This window comes from Miscanthus floridulus, chromosome 5, assembly GCF_019320115.1.
Source record: "Miscanthus floridulus cultivar M001 chromosome 5, ASM1932011v1, whole genome shotgun sequence".
Taxonomy (NCBI): Eukaryota; Viridiplantae; Streptophyta; class Magnoliopsida; order Poales; family Poaceae; genus Miscanthus; species Miscanthus floridulus.
Window position 1 is genome coordinate 114,163,775 of NC_089584.1, and position 6,586 is coordinate 114,170,360.

Consider the following 6,586-nt stretch of genomic DNA (forward strand, 5'->3'; position numbering starts at 1 on the left):
TAACGCAGAGCGCGGAGCCCGTAGCACGTGTAGGGAGGAGCCGGAGACAGGGCCATCTCTGGAGGCGTCTGAGCATCAACATGACTGTTCGAGGGTTCGGAAAATCGTTTGGAGAGCAAACATGGAGAAAACAGTTCAGAGAAATATTATGGCGATATACGAAGATTGGAGAATATTTAGAAGAATATTAAAGTGTGACTTAGCTTTGGACGGAGCATCTGGTCGGCGGCGTATGACGTTGTCTGGTCGGCGTTGACGGCGAGCACCTGGCGGGCGGTGAGTTGTTGGTGAAGACGACCTCGGAGGTGGTTCCGAGATCGGATCTGCTGTCGCAGGGGCTGGTGTAGTAGCGATGAATCGTCGTCGTGGACCGGGATGGATCTCCACGAGATTGACGACGAGAATGCGTTGTTGATTTGAGGTCCATCTGACTCGCCATGGATCAAGCGCACACCCCTACCTGGCGCGCCAACTGTCGACAGAATATGCTCAGCAGTCCTCCGAGGGGTATCCCACGAAGGTAGATTTGTCGGTGGAGTTGCGCATAATCAGGAACCAGATGGTGACACAAGGCGTAGAGACAGCGATTTAGACAGGTTCGGGCCGTCTGATCGACGTAATACCCTACGTCCTGTGTCTTTGGTGTATTGTATTGATCTGGACGACCAAGTAGCTTGATGTAGCCTATCCGCTAGGGGACCTCTGCCTCTCCTTATATAGTTTGGAGGGACAGAGTTACAAGTAAAGTAGCCTATTTGGTACTATACAATGTCTTGCGGTGCACGCCGAGCAGCGCCGTGCACGCCTTAATCTTGTGGGCCGGGCCACCTCCGATGGTGTGGCCCATGTCTTGGGGGCCATACCCCCACAGAGATTGTTGCCTATGATGACTTCAGTGATGGCCACGACGAGATCACAGTTGCGGACATCGATTTCATCAGCAAGAGGTCAATTTGTAGCCATTATCTATAAGGAAAGAGAAAGATGCTTCTGGGCACTCCTCACGAGGACAAGTAACTCTAGGTTGTCGACCTCATCATCAACGATCACGGAGAGAAAATCAATTATCCAATATGACAGATCAAGGATCGGAGGTGTTGAGCCTATGTTGTACTCGACGATTCAACCGTCGATGTTTTTTCATTGCTTCATAACGTTTTTTACTGGTTCAGCAGCATTAGATTTTGCAGAATGTTCAATGTTTTAGGATCTTAATTTTTCTTAATATAAACATAAAACAGTTCATGGCTAATTTTTTTTAAACAAATTCATGGCTAATTTGATTCACGCATCGTTAGTGGCTCCCCTAATTCAATGATAGCTCCCTTGCCTATAGTTCATCTAGAGTATTGGTGTCAAAAGCCCCCCTTGGAACAAATAATTGCTGGAAAAAATTTATAGAATTGTAATCTTATAGGGATAATTCTTACCGTACCATGTGTCCATTTTAAGAAAAAGGGAGTGATGAGCATATAAAAATCCTACAAAATTCCTATGGCTTAATCCATAGGAATCTTGGAAATCTAAGATGGGGTTCAACACTTGGAAAGTTTCGTTTGTGTATATTGTCTTGTCTTCTTTAATTCTTCACGTTTAGCATCTAAATGCTTCATTAGAAAGATACCTACCTTCCAAATTCCGCTAGCGCTAGGATTGCAATTGACAACTAGTTGAATCCTATTACTACTTTTCAGAGTCCTGGATTCAAATGGAGTCCGAAAAGTGACATGGCTTGCGCCTTGCAGGCCCAATGACAAGAAAAGCGTAATAAAAAATAATAAATACTAAGTGTAGCACACAGACTGAACTAATAAAAGAAACTGATCGTGTGAAACCAAAAGGACGAATCCAACGCAAGAACTGATATCAGAGCAGTTAGGTACAAGCAGTTTGCGACCGTGCAGTGCGGCGACCTCCTAGTGTCGTAGATGATACAACATCTTTTGGGTTCCAACTCTGAAGCCACAATATTGCAACCTTACTAATCATTCATCACATGGCATCTTATCCTTGCTTTTTCCTTCAGACATCAGCTAAAGCTAGCGGATTTCCAAAGGCAGGGAAAGCTAGAACTGGTGGTGCAAGGATTGGCGCTTTCACTCAATCAGGAGCACAAACATGATACAGGCATATAATTTCTCAATTTAATATTGCAATTTAATGCATATCTAAAAAATCATCAATATTGCACAAATGATGTGCCAGCAGCAATGGCAGTGTATAGTACTTAAACTATTTGCTACCACATGCAAATGCATCAAGGGATAGCACACAGCACAATATCAATAACCGATATTAAATTGTTCAAACAAAAATCATGACACTTTTCCAACAGAATCCTGACAGGGATGACAAAAGCGGTTCTCTAATACAAAGCAAAAAAATTAATATCCGGCTTATCTTCATGCACTTTATTAGACAAAAGGACTATTCGCATGAAGATAACATCTGGTAGCCGCTGCACCTGCACGCCCTCAAGGATCTCTGTCAGGAATGCAGCATCACAATCAATGAGGCCTTCCATGATATTGACCCCAAAACAAGCAGCAAGAAGCCCTTCAGCATCACAAAGAAGTACATGGAACTCATTTGAATTCCGCCATTTGAAAAGCATGTGGCATGTTGTTCCACGAGGAAGAATCGAGCACAATTCCATCACCAATAACAGGTTTGTACTCGGCATTAATGCCATTGCCCAGGAGCATTGCTATGGCATTGTTGAAAATGGATGCATCAGCTGTGTTGTTCCCAGAGAATAATGCATCAGGCCTCAAGTTTTCAGGATGAGGTGAAGCTGCTGACTCATGTTTAGGTTCTAACGCCTGCTCACCAGAGCCCATTGAAGGGCTTTGTGCTGCAAATGAATAAGCATCTAGTAACTGAGCTAATCAAATCGATTATTGAAAGAAAGGGTCAGGGATGAAAATGTACTCACCAGGAGAAATTTTGGAGAACTGAAAGAAATCAGGTGATGCAGCACTAACAGGAGGAGTGGATTCGGTGAAAGAATTTCCACTAAGATGAGCATATTCACTGAGGAAAGAACCGGGCTGTTCTTCCCAATATTCCTGGCCCATATCAAACTCTGGGCTAACCACCGTAGTAGTCTCACAAGGTGTGCCAGCAGAAGAACTTGAACTTCGGACCGATGGTTGTTGGTTCTTCCCAGATCTTAGTGCCTGAGCTTCATGAAGCAGCTCTTCCAAAAGACCACTGTTCCTCGGCGATGCACACTCAGATTTCACTGAATGGGGTCGCTGATGGAGACTGCAGGTAAGGATCTACTAACTCAGTAGGCTGCATTGCAGGAGCCACAGTATACTTGAGCCAGCTATTTGGATCAGATTCAGTATCTTGGAGTGAAGGGAGCTCCATCTTCAAAGGACCATTTATGGGCCTAGAAGCAGAGAAGTTGCCATTTAAAAAGGCATGGCTGCCAGTAAGTGCAACCCCGAAAGGTGCAATACTCTTGCTGCTAGCATTGGCTTCATTAAGATAATCAAAACCTAAAGCTTGCTTGAGCTTCTCAGAGTCATTTGAAAATTGATCAACTGAGGAAAGCACACCGTCAATGGCATCGCTCAATGCAGGAAGCACACAGCTAGATTGTTTCAGCATCCCTGCTTGGTCTACCTGATCCATGAAGCTACAGTTTTTTGATGCAAAGCTTTGGCCGAGCAAATTGCTTATTGAAACAGCTGACAGCTGTGGTGCATAGGATAAAGCCTCTGGATTAGCAATGAAATTGTCACTGGTAAAATCTGGTAGATAAAGGCTATTCCCAGATAGAAGATCATTGGATATGTTCTTGCCACCGTTAAAATCACCAGACACTTGCTGATCTTCATTTGAAGATTGATTGCATACACTAGCAGGATAGATAGGAAGGCTAGCTCGTTGACATCTCTTTATTCGAGTGTTCCAGTAGTTCTTAATTTCATTGTCAGTACGCCCTGGCAACTGAGAAGAGCATTCAAGGTTAATGACGACAGTATAGAAAAATATATGCACAAATTGTTAAGGGTAAAAATAGGAACTAACTACAAACATATGCACACATGTAAGGCATATTAAACATTTCAAAACATAGTAGCATATTTTTTCAACTGAAGACACTGGGGCCTGGCCGTAACTTTCAATGGACTAGAATTTATATCTTGCCAAATTGTAGCGAGCACATATACAATGGCAAAAAATATTAGCTTTATAAGGTCTAGAGATTGTAAATAAAAAAAGAGTTGAAATTCAAGGAAAAAAGGTACCAAGGCTAACATGCCTATAATTGCTTGGTATCATTAATGTTTTTATCCATAAAAGAGTAACAATGACAAGTCATATGGAGTTGAAAGCCAAAGCTAAAAAAATATTTGAAAGTGATCATTGCTTGGTATCACAGATCAGGAGTGATACTAGAAAATTAGCACTTGTGGACCCGAATCTTTGATACCAGGAGGATTTTAGCAGGTTGCGACAGGAAAGTCAGCAAACCTAAATTTTGAACCACAAGATTGGTATTTATTGAATTAAAGTAGAAAACCATATAAGTTACTGCAACATGGACGGATCATTACAGCTCCAGTACGTGACACCAAACAGAATAATTCGCTAAATAACAACACAAATACACATCCTGAATTAAAGACTGCACGTATACGTAATAAAGACCCAACGAACACATCAATTCTCACTGGAAACTTCACCTGATCAGACCGCAGAGCAGGGAATCAAGTATTCGACATGTGCAGACTGAAATACGAAATACGGATGTGCAGAAGTGCAGAACAGGGAATCAAGTATTCGGCATGGCACTTACATGAGCAGCCATCCTCGCCCACTTGTTCCCCATCTTGGCGTGGAGCTGGATGATGAGGCGCTCCTCCTCCGGGGTGAAGGCCCCCTTCTTGAGGTTGGGCCTGAGGTGGTTCGCCCAGCGGAGGCGGCAGCTCTTGCCGCAGCGGAACAGCCCGGTGTTCTTCTGCACCGCGTTCCAGTTCCCTTCGCCGTGCTTCTTGACGTAGTCCACCAGGATGGCGTCCTCCGCGGACGTCCAGGGCCCTTTCTTCAGGGGCGGCCCGGCGCCCCTGTGAGGGTGAGGCGACCCGCCTTCGCTGCTGACGTCGTCGGCCACCGGCGAGTCCATCTGGTCCTGCAGCATCATCTCGCAGTCGCCCTCGCCCTCGCCCTCGCCCTCGCTCTTCACCCGGTACATCGCGCGCTGTCAGGGTATGCACGGAACAGAGGAGTGGAAGTAGTATTAGATTACCACTTGGATTTATATTCAAGATAAGCATGAAAGGAGCATTATTAGTAGATGGAAATCACCAATTTCCCTAATCCAGCAGAACGAAAAAGGAAACAAGGACTTAATCAACGGCTAAACTAGACTGTGGAGCACTTCAGTTTAAAAGAACTCCAACCAAGTAGGGTGGTATCACTATCAGTCTATCACCAGTACACGAGATTTCGGGTAAAGGCGAGAGGGAAAAGGTGGGTTCCGTCTCCCATACTTCACACAGATCAAAGCAGCACATGCCGTGAACAGCACACCCCGCGTCCCGAGAACGGCAATTCTCGGAGGTCCAAGGCAGAATTGGGACGGAGAAGGACGAGGAGGCCAAAATTAAGCACTTCACCGCCCCTCAAATCACTACCCGGACGCCGAAAACAAATCGGAATTCAGCAAGGACACTAGGACACGGTCTACCTGGCGGAATCACGCAGCAGCCGGTGCCGATCGAGCCCAGGGTGGAGCCTAGCTGAGCTCCTCCAATGGACTCCTCCTCTGCTGCTGTGAGCTGACCAGCGGATTGCAGGGAAGGAGTCGACTGGGGTGGAGCAGAGCAGAGGAGTGGAAACCGGGGGAGGAGGGGGATCTCGCCTAAGCGAGATGCCACCACCACTTAGCACCAGAGTATTCAGGTCAGGGAGAGTTTTGAGGAGGAAGAGGAGGAGGAGGAGGAGGAGCAGGAGGACTGGAGAGAGAGTGTGGGCGAGCCTGGCTGTGGTATTTGCTTGGGAGGCAGATTATAAAGCTGAAAGGCCTGGGCGCATGGGCACCTATTTTTCTCTCTACTACTAGGCCCCCTATTTTCTTTAAAAATTTTTGTTGTCTCTTTTATTTATTCATTTTTATTTTCTTCTTTTTGTTCATGTCTCGTGCTTCTCAGAATCAGAGGCTGAATGACCAAAAGAAAATCAAAGAAACCCATATATAGGTCATAGATAGGCTCCCATAGCGTTATCCTACATTTCGGAGCTACAAACTTTTCGTGGAAAGTTTCCATGATGCTCCTCCCAATTTTCTGCGTTTGTAGTCTTGCTATTGTTAATACAGACCAAAACTCTGGAATTCCTTGCTATTGCTAATAGAGACCAAATTGTTATACCAGCTACAACTCCGGAACTGGTATATCTCTACATGTCTTCCTTTGGGAAAACTCGCAATGAATTTGTGTGAGGTCTTTGGGTTTGCTTAGGATTTACCCAGTTGCTAAAAGAAATAGTGGGGTGGCATTTATGGAATCCCCTTTTTATGTGCGCACGCAGCAGAACCTAGATGAAATGATGAATATACCTTGTGAGGAGA

At 45.1% G+C, this 6,586-nt stretch overlaps 1 pseudogene; it reads right to left on the minus strand.

The window, feature by feature from the left end:
• Positions 1-2,167: 2,167 nt before the first annotated feature.
• On the minus strand, positions 2,168-5,986 carry LOC136453128 (transcription factor GAMYB-like; annotated as a pseudogene).
• Between the last annotated feature and the right edge of the window lie 600 nt (positions 5,987-6,586).